The 14,463-nt window shown below is 41.4% G+C and overlaps 1 protein-coding gene across 5 annotated transcripts in view; it reads right to left on the bottom strand.

Annotated features, from left to right (window-relative positions):
* Positions 1-14,463, bottom strand: part of LOC117829752 (neurexophilin-4) — a 165,675-nt gene that overhangs the window by 17,889 nt on the left and 133,323 nt on the right. The window lies entirely within an intron of this gene.

Raw genomic sequence — 14,463 nt, 5'->3', positions numbered from 1 at the left:
TAAACTTCCAGAAGACTCAAGTTGTTGGGAAATGAAGACTGTGCAAGCTGTTCTACAGTCTTTCTAGTCTTGATTCGTTAAGATCTGCTGCTGCTAAATGTATATTTAATGGACAGTATATTTTATGGTGGTACCCATCTTTTCAATCAAGATTTCTTTATAAAAAGCCTCACTTTTCCTCAAAACACTCCTGTCTTTTCTTGGTTTGTATTCAGATCCCATAATGCTGCTCTGGATCTCCTGCAAACACTCATAGAAAGTAGATGGCTATTATCTATCTTTTGCAATTAAGTTTCTCATTTAAAGCAGCTTCTCTTTTTGTGTCCAAACTGTCACACTGAGCTGTCAAGACCATATTTAAATTGCATTGAAGTGAATCAGACATTTAAAAGGAACAAGAGCAGCCACAAACAAAAACTGGAGGCTTTTCAAAGTTAATTGATTCTCTCTAGAAAAGGTGCTGACGTCCTGCCTCTGTGGACAAGAGGATAAAGGAAGGTAACACACTCTCATAGATTAACTTCAACAAACAGACCATACCACTCATATTAACACCACAGTGTTGTAAAGAAGGGTGGGATTATGGGATATATATAAGTTATTATTAGCCAAGAGAATTACACAGGCAACCACCACTGCCAAATAAACATACAATGCTAACAACACACTGTATCAGTGCCAGCATTGTTCAAATTTCAATTCAGGAACATTTTAACAATGTCTCTGTGGAATACACACCCCTGAGGACATGGCTGTGCCAAGGTATTAATGTTCATTCCCCTAAACCCCTAAATCTCAGTGGTATTTGTCACATTACCCTGATAGAAGAATAGGTAGTGCTTTAAGGCTATAACCATGTGCCATGATACAAAGAGCTCTGCAGTGGAGTCACCAGTCAACAAGAGGAACCAGCCAAAAATCTGCTAACATGTTGCACAAACCGCTGCATAAAACATGAGTGTTATTCCACAAACCGTCTGTGGAACCAGCCAAGGATGTACAAGTTCTGGTGCTGGATACATCACTCTGGCTAATATGTGAGCATGTAAAAGTGCCAGCAGAGGAAAATGCTGTAACTCCAGTCTGGCTTAAAGCTACGTTTTTGCATATGTCTGTTTGATTAACATTCATTTCAGTATTTTATTCAGAGGAGTGTCCATCCAATGATATAAGAACTACATTTTCTCTGTTACTAAATTATGAAAGTGTGTCCTGATCACAAGCATGGACAGATACTGTATGTTGTGTAGTGAAGGAGATGCCAGGGTTTCTTGGCACCAACTGCTGAAAATGTTAACTTTTTATCTTGGCCTTTGTAACTGTTTTTAACATCCTTTCAAACTAGAAGTGCAAAACATTACAATAGGAAGTCAAAAACAGCTAAAGGCAGATTTCTGCATCCTTTCCTTATTAAACAATATGACTGCACCTCCCACACAATCCCAGCCCCCTTTATGTTGGGATGGATGTTAAACAATGCATCTTTGAGGGTACTCAAACAACCTGGCCCCTCAAAAGTTCTACCATTTTCCAAAGTATTCCTCTTCATCGTATTTTGTTGGATTGAACTGTTAGCTACACTACTCTTTTTGCAACTTTTGGACTCTTGGTATCTGTAAGCTTCCTGAAAACGTGCAGAAATATGGATGAAATTAGCACAAAGTACAGGCAGAAGGCTTCATCCTTATGCATATTGGACGTAGAGCATAAATGAGCCAACTCGTAATGGATAACAGTTTACAGAATGTTTTTTTAATAATGACTATTTATCAGGCTTTTTATATCTTTATTAAGATAAGAGGACAATGGATAAAGTCTGAAAACAGGAGGGTGAACGTGGGGGTGACAGGATGGCAACAAATGATCGAGGGTGGCAGTCGAACCGAGGGCAATGCTGTGAGGTCTGGTACAGTGTCAGTACACGGTGCACATGATTTAACCGCTGAGCTAAACCAGCGCCCCAACAGAATGTTTTTGTTTGAATTATTGAGGAACAGAGTTTGGCTTTGTGGTTGTACGCCCCATGTACAGAGGCGACTGTCCTCATCACAGCAGTTGCTGGTTTGACCCCCAGCAACAAAGCTTGGCTACATGTCTTCCCCTGCGCTTCCACTCCTCACATTTCCTCTCTTCAGCTGTCCTGACTGACAAAGGTGAAAAAGCCCCAAAGTTAACACTAAATAACTAACGAATAAGGTAAAACAAAAGAATAAAGAAAAGAAAACACTATTTGCAGTATTTTAACATCGCCTTAAGCCCAGGATGTCTCTCTTTTTAAAAAAAAATTAGTTACAAAAAGGTTCATAAAGACACAGCCGGCGTCTTGCGTCCTGCATTGAACTTCTCTCTGTGCTGCCTGCAGGAAGGTAGACAGAGCAGGGAGAGAATACAAACTGCAGTATGCTTTATCTATAAAGTCATTAGAAGATTTTGCTCTCCGGAGCCTGACTTCAGTGGCCCATAGATCAACTGTGTGCAGCAGTCCTCCCTTGTTCCTCCTATCTTACTGATCACATCAGATCAGCATGCCGGAGTGTTTTTTTGCCTGGCTGGCTGGGTGGGTGGCTTGGTGGGCAGACTTCCCACGTGTCTCCAGTGATGCCATGGCACTTGATCAATCACCTGAGGCAACTCACCGGGGACCCATCGGAGAGGAGAGGAGGGACGAAAAAGTGAGGAGAGAGGGTGTCTCGTTTGCATGCAGGATGGCAGGCAATGCATCAAAAGATGACAGCGATCCCATTCTTCCTTAAATAAGAGTGGTGAGACTCTGGCTGGCTGTGCCTTAACTTTAATCATTCATCTAAATAACTGTTCCAGAAGTCTGCGACTGGAGGGGGCCTGCAGCGCCAGGCAGGCTGCCATGGGCGTGGGGGAGTATGAAAACTGACGCTGTGCTCTTGGATTTCTCATTTGTAAATGTGTAAACATATATTTAAGTCAGATTGCAAAGGCACAAAAGCGCTTGTACTCATCACCCACAATCCTCCCCCTCTTTGCCCCATCTCTTTCTCCTCCTTCTTTCTTTCTCTTGTAGATGTATGTATTGAAAAGGTTTCAATTCATTGAGGTTAGACTTAGCAAAAAAAAAGGTTCCAAAGGAGGTGCAGGGTACTCGGGTTCTGGCAGCCTGAGCGACGTGTTGAGCAGCTAAGTGACAGTGATTGATGCCCTCTGTGTTTCGCAACTTATCAAGCGCATATACACACTCACTTGTCAGACAGATAAACAGCAGAAACATTTGAGACAAATAAAGAAAAAAATAAACACAAGGGACTGGTAGAAAAACAAAATGGAAAAAAAAACTATCTGCATAATGAATAGATGAGATGGAAAGAGGGAGGGAGAGGAGAGATACACATTCCCAGCGGGTGAAACGGAGCCTGGGAGACATCGGTTGGGGAGGGATGCAGGGACACATGGGCCTGTGACGACTCCGACAAGTCACCCAGGCGGCAAAATAAAGCCTGGCTTCCTCAGATTTGTTTCCAGTGCTCATCAGTAGGAGAGCTGGATGACGGATGGACTGGCGCTGGGCTCAACGCGAGCGTGTCAAAGTTACTCACCATAATAAAGACCTGCTCGTTTTCTTTCCATTCGCTTCCTCTTTTTACACAGCCACCTGCACTCCCTCTGCCCAGAACCCATTTCATTTCATTTCATTTCAATCTGCCTTTGTTTGTCTTCCTCCTACCCTCTTTTCTACATCCTTCTTTATTCTAAACTCTGATGCATCATCCAGCCCTCCATTTCTTCATCTCGTTTTTTAATTTCATCCTTCCTTTACCTTCTCTTTCTTGCATCCTTCCATGTCTTCCTCCATCCAACCATACATAACTGGAATTATGACCAGCTTTGACTTCAATCTTCCCTCAGTCATTGTCCATATCTTTTCTCCATTCCAGCAACCTTTCCTTATCTCCATCCATCCATCCATCCATCCATCCATCCATCCATCCATCCATCCATCCATCCATCCATCCATCCATCCATCCATCCATCCATCCATCCATCCATCCATCCATCCACCCATCCATGCATCAACCCAATCATGACATGAGCAATATTAAGACCTCAAAACCATACAGTATAAGAAGTAAACATAGCCTTTCATAGGCTTAACCTTTTAGGTCTGGAAAGTTTCGACAGTGTGCCTTAAACCAGCAAGCTTTTGAAACAGCAGCGGCTCTAATCATTATTAAATGAAACTCTCGTTGTATGGAAGTAAATTAGGATATAACTTAACTCGTCCCTTGATTTGTTACCTCACCAAACATTTTATGAAGAAGTCCAGGGCTTGACATTAACTATTTTGCTTACCAGCGACTGTGGCAAGTAATCACTCAGCATTTTCACTAGCCACAATTCTGTTGCTGGGAATTTACCTTTAACAAAATGAAAGTTAACTGTTCGACTAAAATTTACTTAAACTAGATTTACAAATTTAAGGGTCATTATTAAATATCTAACTCTGATAAGGTTGTGTGTTAAGCTCCCTTTTACTAAAACATGCCATCTATTAAGACAAAGACATAAAAGGATAGCTTCTTATTGCATGGAATCAAAGTGTTGTAGTGGTGTAGAGGATTAATTGTTAAGACAAAAAATAAACTGAAAAAACTAAGAAAAAAAAAACACTGCTTAAATATTTAGCAGTAAACAATACAGGTGCCCTTTCCATATTAAGTCCTGATCGTCTTACTCCTGTAAATAAGTCATAATCTGGGCTTAAACAGACTTTTACATTATACTACACTAGAATGATACTGTGTTAATGATTGAAGTCAATAATACAGTCAACATGCTTCATAACTTGCAGCAACAGAATCTGCCGGTGTTTTGGTGTGAATGGTGTCCGTTTTAACTGGCGACTTTTAGCCTAATGCAGTCCTCACAAATGCCTTTTAGATTTTCATTCAAGAAATATCTGATGAGTATATTTCAACATTATAATAAAAAAATAAACAAGGACTGTAACCACGACATACACTGACACATTTGTCTGAAAGGCGAGATTACAGGGTCACTCCTTAAACTGAAACACTGGTTACTTCGAAACAGTCATGATCCTGTGTGAATTCTGTAGAAATCTTGCGTTGTCTGTTCTCAGGGTTTTGTTACACCTTTTATGTACGGCTACATTGCTTTTCTGGTTCATGTCTCCACCATGTTCTACAGTTGATCACTAGGATGCAAGAGCAGGGCAAGAGGCCTCATAAATGGACCAATGAGCAAACAACTGTGGTAACATGTAGTAACAGGTAGTGTTCATGGGAGTTGTAGTGTAATAGTGTCATATTGCAATGTGTTTATTATTTTAGATGCATTTTGAGAAGACTTCAATTGAAAAATATAGTATATATAAAAGTTAATCCAAAACTGTGGAAAGCCACCTGTATATGGCGGGTGTTAATGTCAAACCCTATATTAACCCTTATTACATTTAAAGACAAAATCAATAAAACTCAAGAAAATAAAAGATCACATATTCATTAGCTTTAAAGCACATCTGTATAGTTACCACATGCAGAAAAAAAGCCATTTAAGAAGCTTTTCTCAACTTAGCAGGATTCCTAGGGACCTTTGATTCAAGCACACAGGCTAACCCCATCCATATAATGAAATCAAGCACTCTAGATTCTGCATAGAAATCCATAGTTTATGATTGGATGCTGTCTCTAACACCATCTCCATTCTTACTTCTGAAGATGCCAGCCACTCTATAACGAATAGCAATACACAGAAACGGCATTTTTGGCAGGAAGTCCTTTCTCATTAACAGCTGACCACACAGGAAGTCCCCAAAATGTAATTTAATTTTAATTCTGAATTAAAGAGGAATTAAAAATCTCATTTAAACGTAGCCAGTGTCTGCAAAGTTGAGGCCTAAGAGTAGCTCCTGCAGCAGCTTAATCTCTGCCATCATTTTAGCAGTCTTTTAGGTAGACCTGTTGTACATGGTTAAGGTGATCTCATCCTTAATCTAATCTCATTGTTTGCCCTTGTTTTTCATCCTTCCCTTCTCTACTTATTTCTTATGAGTCAAATCTTCACTCTCTCTGTCTCCCAAGAAAAACAAAACTGCGACTTGCTCCTGACTCTTAACCACAATTTCTGCAGCCTCTTAACCTTAATTCAACCCCTTTCAATCCTTACCTTCTTTCCACTTTCCTTCATCCCTGATGCATGAACCCCTACCTTCCAGTGTCTTACCCTGGTTTGGAAGTCACACGACTTTGGGTTGCAATAGGTTGATTAGACAAAGATGAAAAGATTTAGCATTCCCATGTCTGCCCCTTCCCTGCTGTGACAGATGCTCTCTCCCTGGGTTTAAGGCCTAAGTTGGGTGGGGGTTGATTGGGGGCCGAGTGGGGACTTCGCAGGGCCAAAGCTCAAAGCTGCAAGGGGATACAAGGCTCTCCGACTTGGGGAAGACTGTCTAAACCAGGGCTGATGGCAGAGTTAATTGGAAAGAAAACAGTGGGTGGTGCCAGTGAATACAACCCCTCGGAGATGCTGGCAGCAGGGCAAGGCGACATTCCCCCTGTGTCCTTCAAGGTTATGCACACACATGGAAACACACACCTGCTACTGAGGCAGAGAGATGAGGCTGGTGTGGTATTATTTGCATAGAAAGAACTAGATTAGCTGCTGTATGTCTCTCTTGTGGCAGAGTAATTTGATCAAAAGTAACTTGACTTAAATTTGAGAGGATGTAGGACCAAACGACAATAACTGCACTTTAGAGCAGACAATATGTAGTAAGTTTTCTCCCCTCTGCCTTCTGGATGCCTTTGCCAGCGTATAAATCACCCTGCTTCAAGGACACAGCATCGGGACCCCTAACTGGGATCTTTCACATCCACCATCTGGACACTGAAAAGCAGAGTGCTGACCAGCGGCCCTGCTCTCATTCTGTTCCTCAGGACGAGACACCAGACGGGGGGATGGTGGGTTCATACTGTAGACAGAAACCTAATCAATCTAAAAAAAACTGCTTAGTTTGGACTGAACTTAATAAAAAATCCTCTCTGGTGAAGAAGAATTGTTGAATATTGCAGGAATGATGTGGTGAAAGGGAATGAGGGAGAGACAAAGGCTGGGAGTGCAGGGAGAGAGGTTGTCATTGTGTCCACTCATCCAGAACTGTCCAAAATATTCATTCAAACACTCCCTCCCTCGCTCTTTTCTCTGTGCTTGTCCTCCTTCAAACTCAGTGTCTCTCCATCATTGGACTCGGTTTCACACTCCAAGACCCAATATTGAAGCTGAACAAAAATAAGACACACAGGATTGCCTTAGCCCAGACAATTGTGTCTACTGAGGTCATTTTCTGTCATGGTGTCCACTGGTGTGAGTAGGCCTGTAACTCTCTGGGCTGTCTGTCCACTTCTACTGTTTGTTTGTTCATCAGGTTAAAATCATGACAGAGGACGTCAGTGTTCCTTTCTCGCTCCTTCTCTTTGTGATGGGACACTCGTTTTGTTTCAGCTCAGGTAATTTTACCTGCAGGGCGCTGCCCAGCTGCTGATCACTTGGTCACTGTCAGTACACAGGTGTACACACAGATGCATAGAGCCCACACACACGGATCACTACACCACAAACACACATTCACTTCAACACATTGTGGCCTCTAAGGCGAGATACATATTAAACCATAGAATGTTTAAACATGGAGTTCTGAAGAAATGCTACATTCAAATTCATGCTAGTTTTCTGTGACTAAAAAATTCAAGCGGCAACCTCCGGTCTCAAACGATGAAGCCCATGCAGAAGTGTTCTAAACTGCAGTTCATCAAGAACCCGCTTGAGGCTGGCTGCAGAAACACCAGAAACCACATAGACACCAATTTTAAAGAGGCGATTTTTGCAGCATTAATAAACATGTTTACAGCCTGGTTCAAAAAACGTCTTGGCTCTACGTAGCTAATTTTTCGATCAGCACACACTGTACGGGGGGGGGATTTTTTTCTAACGTGACAGATCAGAAGATATCAAGATTACAAGTTTTTGCCCAAATAAGGACATGACTGACTTGACTGCGGGATGGGAACACATAGCTGTAGGATCAAACTCTGCCCCTTTATGTCACACTATGCCAGGTTGAGTTTCCAATACGGCTGCCGCCGTCGATTGGCATCAAAACGGCACTCAGGAACAGATGCGTGATGTCACGGATACTACGTCCACATTTTATACAGTCTATGGTAAAAACCTGTAAGTGGTCTCCCCTTGTGTGTCAAGATCTTGAGTTGACAATTAACTAAGACAGCAAAATGTCCCATAAAACAAAACCAATCACTCTCTTATAACTAAGGATGATACGGTTAATGGATCTCTGACAGCTAACTCACTCTCATTGCTGTATAGCTGCAGTTTGGTGAGACAGTAAGAAGAAATAGTTTCCTCTCAGTTCTCTGAGAGCCTGAAGCAGCAGATTTGTATAAAGTAAAATTGTGTCCCTGCTATGAAAGCTACATTTGTATCACTGACCTGCTCCGGCTCACTCTGCTCGTGTTGATTCAACAGCGATAAAAGTCTGTGGACAGTGGGAGACTTGTGACTAATAGTCCAGCAGGATCGGTGGTTCAATTACCGCGTGGGGCAGCTCTCCTCTGTCCCTGGGCTACACGCTTTACTGGAATAGCTTCAGTAAACACACACACACACACACACACACACACACACACACACACACACACACACACACACACACACACACACACACACACACACACACACACACACACACTCACTCAGCTTTTATAAATGTGATGTCACTGACCAAAGGATATCAAAGCTGATACATTTCTCTCTCTCTCGTTTTTTTTCCCCTCAAAGATATGTCCAGAAGAAACGTATTGGAAGATTGGATATTGGCACTATCTAAATGAATGTTTTCAGGCCTCGGGGAGGCTCGCTGCACCGTCTGGGTCTTTAAAAGAATCAGGGGACAGCTGATGAAAAGCTCGGCAGAAACAGTTTATCCACAATGAGGAGAGAAAACACAGGAAATGAATAGTGACCTGAGACGTCAATGTTGGCACTTTCACAGAACTCTTTTGACAGTTCAACGCTACAAATCTCAGCAAGTCTCTGCAGGATTCAGAGTTTCACTCGGCTGGAAACTGGTCTTTTGTAAACTTGAATCTGAATACTTCTTATGTGCAAAGAAACAAGACCTCATACTTTATTTAGCACAGCCTAAGTTTGCACAATATGCACACAAAAGACAAAACAGCTAGAATCAACACAACCAGCTCGGCCTTGGGAGAATGATGAATGCAACAAAAGCATGACTAGAATTTTTTAAAATCTCCAACTTCCAACCAGACCTTCACTGACAAAACTGAGCAGACCGACACAAACACACACACATGCCCATACGGCGCTAACGCGAGACGGGTCTGAGGATCTGGCGTGTTTCCAGAGCAGATGGGTGGGTTGGGTCGGGGAGTTGGGTGGGCTTGGTGGGTGGGGGGTGCATGAGAGCGCCAATCTGTCATTTCTAACAAGCCAGGAGACTTGGAGCCAGGGCAGGTCACAGACACAGGACACACACACACACACTCACGCCCACTCCTCATCCTTACACCGGCATCACATTCCTACTGTGGCATTCCTGCTAATTAGAACACAAATTAATGATCCGAGTCAGAGAGACAGGCCGGCTCTGCCTCCCCTTAGTCAACATTTAGCCTTCCTCCTCGTCCCACTCCTCTGCACTGGCTTCCTCTTCTTCTTCTTCCTCTTTGTTTAATCCTTGTCTTAAAATCCCATTTCCCTTTTTCTCTTTCTTCACCTCCTCCTCTGCAATGACAGATGAGAAAACACTCTACGAGAGGTTTACAAACACAACCTGTTTCTAATTTGTCAGTGAGAGAAAAGAGGCATTATGTGCAGCTCATGTTTTGTTAGAATCAGACGCACATTGAATCTGGGTTGTACGATGTAACAAAGTCACAGCTTCGGAGCAAGCACCTTGGTTGTAAATAAGTGTATAATGCTGAAATGAATGCAAAGAAGTTCACATTTTAAGAGGGTTTATTGAAAACTTTCTTCAGGATACTCTTTCGAAACCTCTACCACGTTGAAAATAAAGTCCAGGAATGGGATTTTAATGCAAGTCTGCCCTAAATATTTTATCAACAAGCCAGATTGTCAGATTTAAAGCAACACTGAGGAACTTTCTGTGTGTATTGATTTTGGCGCCCCCTGTGAACAAAGCAGTCACTGTTATCTCTTTTCTGATCTTGTCATTTACATGTGTTAGGACCATAGACTGTATAAAATGTGGACTTAGTATCCGTGACGTCACCCATCTGTTCCTGAGAGCTGTTTTGAAGCCAATTGACGGCGGCATCCATATTGGAAATGCGGAACTCAACCAGGAAGAGTGTGACGTAGTGTGAGCCTCCTAGCCAACAGCTATGTGTTCCCGACCGGGAGTCACGTCAGTCATGTCCTTATATGGGCAAAAACTCGGAATCTTAATATCTTCTGAACCGTCATGTTAGAAAAAAAACCCCCGGTACAGTGTGTTCCGATAGAGAGATTAGCTGCGTAGAGCCAAGCCGTTTTTTTTAACCAGGCTGTAAACATGTTTAATGCAGCAAAGATCATCTTGTTTTCCCATTCATGTCTATGTGGTTTCCGGTGTTTCTGCAGCCAGCCTCAAGCGGATACTTGATGTATTGCAGTTTATAACACTTCCGCATGGGCTTCATCGTTTGAGACCGGAGGTTGCCGCTTGGTTAGGACAAGCATTCTCACTGTGCTTCTTTATGCAGTCAAATTCAGCCTATAAACCCACTGAGAACCTGACACCCTCTCTGCAACACTGGTTTTGAATATAAAAATCTTATTACATAGAAAAATAAAATCATGTGCTGAGGGTGCCATTTGCTTTTGTAGGTCATAAAGAAGCATTAGTATTAAATTCAGTCTGTTTCATAACAAGCTAAAAATCCTCACAGGAGCTTTAACTTCTGATTTATTTTAGGTTTGAGACTAAAAGCTTTCACACAGACTACCTGTAGCTGCCGGAGTGAGGACTCTGTCCATCATAAACAATTTAAACATGTCTGCTTGAACTATGTATGTCAATGTGATTGGTTAATTTGTGAACTTTTATGGTGCATTTACATGCAAATATCAGATACATCACTACAGGAAATATGTGATTCTTAGAAATAAACTGGGTTAGCTTCATGGCAATTTTGAAATAAAATGCTGATAGTGTGGGGCAGTGCAGGGCAACCAGGATAGGGTTATACAGAGAAGTGGTTCATGTGATGCACAAAAGTTCTGTAGTAACTCATTACAGTAACATCTGCATTTTTACCTCTCTTTTAATGATCTTTTTAATCACTTGCCTATTAAGTTGATAGAATGCTGTATTTACTATTAGGTGGGCCTTTTTTAATATGCTTTGGCTGTTGTGACTAAAACCCCGTAAAAAAATATGCAAAGGGTAATATATAGTGAGCATGTGGCTATGCAAACTAGAATATGGATAGGGTGAGCATGACATCAATATGAAGCTCTGAAAATTAAGTTAGAAAAGGTAAACGGAACTTCTGCAAGACTATTTATGATTACTTCTATCCTCTTTAAGTTCTCCTTCTCAGGGTGTTGCAATTGACACACCTTTAAAAATAAATGAGGCACATGTCACAACTTTTCACATTGCTGCTATCATCACTACCCCTCATGGTTTATGTTGCTTTGTTGTGATCAGAAGTGTAGAGTTGTGCTCACAAGCTCTGCAGAACAGGATCTAATATTAAAGAATCCTTCATGTTGTTTAGCCTGCTGCTTTAAGATGCTAACAGCCACTAATGTTTTTTTCTACAGTGTCAACAGGCAGAGGGGAAATGTGCTGAAATTTGACATGTGCGATCAGTGTCCCTCAGTATTAAATACCAGTGTTATATAGACTAATCAGAATCAAGTATTTAACACAGCCGAGTGAGTAATCAATCTTGCGAACTGTGTTTTCAGTTGAATGACCGGGCTGCTGAAAGATTTGCATGATGCAAACATGTAAATGTAACTAAAGCTAAATCTAAACAGGCAGTTTAATCTCAAGTTGTCCCTTTCAGATCCTGCAGCCTTTGCCTTTCTAACATGACTTTGTTAGCATTAGTATGAAATTATCAGAGCATAACTTGAAACAGCTCTGAGAAATGGAGTGTGTAACTTGCAGAACAAGAGCTTGCAGTTCCCTCTCGGTGCGCTCTGCTGAATAAATTGCTTGTTTTGCGATTGTATCTGTTATTCTTTCAGGAAACCGCAGTGATAAATTCTGGGGCAAAGTCACAGAAAACCACAACAACACAAACAACAAACTCAATCTGGCAGCGCTCCTCAGCGGCCCGGGACACCTTGCCCACAATGCATCAGTGCAGGGGCTGACCTTGAGTACTAGGCATTAAGGTTAGGAAGCATCATTAGTTGTGCTCTCTCCACAGCAGTGCTAAGAATAGGAACATGGACACAATCACTCACTCATCTTCATACATCTTTCTCTCCCTGCTCTCTTATCTTTCTCGAAGTCATTATTTTTGGCCAGGGTTTACTGGAAAGAATACAACACCTCAGATTTCATGTGCTCTTAAAGGGATAGTTCAGGTTTTCTAAAGTGAGGTTGTATGAGGTATTTATCAGTAGTGAGTGTACATGTATTGGATAACAGTCATCCTGGTCCTTGTTCAGAGGCTGTAATTTCTACACAGCAGCTAAGCTATGTATTTACCGCCGCAGATGAGGTCACAAGAAAGACATACTTTGGCCACATAGAAAAAAAGTCCTACAAAGTAAAAAAAAATCACAAAAATCCCAGCCACTGTGGGAGTTTTCAACCAGCTGTGAAAGACATTGAAATCAACAGTGGCGCTTCTTTATAACCAACAAAAGGCTATCAGGAGTATAAGCAACACAACTGAAGATTTAAACATGTAATTTCTAAAGCCTTTAACAGCTTAAAGGGGTAGGTAACAGATCAGATGATCGACAGCACGCTGAAGAAAGAGTCTGTTTTATGTTTCAAAGGAAATATTTACAGTGAGTGATACATTTAACTGTGAAAGAAAGCAGCGTAAGATTTTTCATAAAAAAGTAGTGCCATGGCATGTACAGGACAAGATCAACAAAGCAACCACTTTGTCCACAGGGGTTGCCAAAATTGTCAATAACCAAAATCTTCTTCCAGCAGCTTTAAGTGTATGCTATTGTTTTGAGTATTTTCACTTTAACTTCAGGAAGTCTTCTCCCTCTGGATCATATTCTAATTTGTAAAGTGGTCGGTATTCCTACACATATACCGTGCAGAGGTTTATGTGTTGTCTCTTCTACAGACTGCAGACCCAAACAGCTGACCAGAAGTTGCATGTCATAATACAGGGCTGTTTAGGGGTTAAAAGCAACACTGAAAATATTCAGAGACATAGCGTACACAGACAGAGGATTTGAACCTGTACCGCCCCCTCACTCTGATGACTCTCCATTAGTGCATGCCTGTTAGATCTAGTTTGTGCATGTACAGTATGTGAATTGCTGTCCTACATGTGTGTTGCATGTTTAGTAACAGGGTGTACAAATCCAAATTCCCCTCTGAAATGAATGAAGCAAGGCTTCTTGCTTCTAAAAGACATATATTTAGCTGCTGAATAAGCCTACCTGTAAAAGCACTTCAGTTTGAGCGTATACTATTTTTGAGTACTGTCACCGCCTTGTCTTGACATCATAGAGCCCTTTCCTTTCGGGGCTATGTTTTAACTGCAAAAAGATCCTGTGTTTTTCTCAATGCATGCAGCTTACAGTATCAGATCAGGTGTTGGGCCTGCTGCAAGAGAAGAGAAGAAACAAAAGATTGCTCAGCCTGTGTGGGGATACAGATTGGTCACAGATAAAAGTATAGAGTCAAGGGAAAGGGTGGACTGACAGTAGCCTGCAATATTCAAAACTATAGGGTACTTTTTCACTGAAATATGTATTATTATTTTCTTATATAAGACGTTTGTGGCTAAAGTGCGTGGTACTGTGACCCTATCCATCCACCCAGTGTATAACTTAGCTTCTGTGCAGAAACTCCGACCGGCTTCTCTCAACATGGACCATGCTATTGTACAATTAAAAAGTACAACAAACAACCCTGCTTAGAGTCCAAACTGTCTCTTTAAGAGCATGTTTTTCCCATATGACTTTTTTAAGTGGATAATTTAATGTATTCATGACCTTTTCTGCAGCAGTTCAAGCTGAATCAATACTAACCAAATAATCATGTTGACCATTTTATATGTGGTACATTGACTAATGACAAGTACCTCATACAACCCTACTTCAAAAACCTGTACTATCCCTTTTATTGTGACAAAATAAGAAGTGGAACAGCTGTTAATTTAACATAGATAAAAAGTGGAAACTATGTCTACAGAAAATATCCATCATACATCACTG

Source organism: Notolabrus celidotus, chromosome 1 (assembly GCF_009762535.1).
Source record: "Notolabrus celidotus isolate fNotCel1 chromosome 1, fNotCel1.pri, whole genome shotgun sequence".
Taxonomy (NCBI): domain Eukaryota; kingdom Metazoa; phylum Chordata; class Actinopteri; order Labriformes; family Labridae; genus Notolabrus; species Notolabrus celidotus.
Note: the sequence above shows the minus strand (reverse complement) of the source record. Positions and strands in the feature narration are given on the sequence as shown.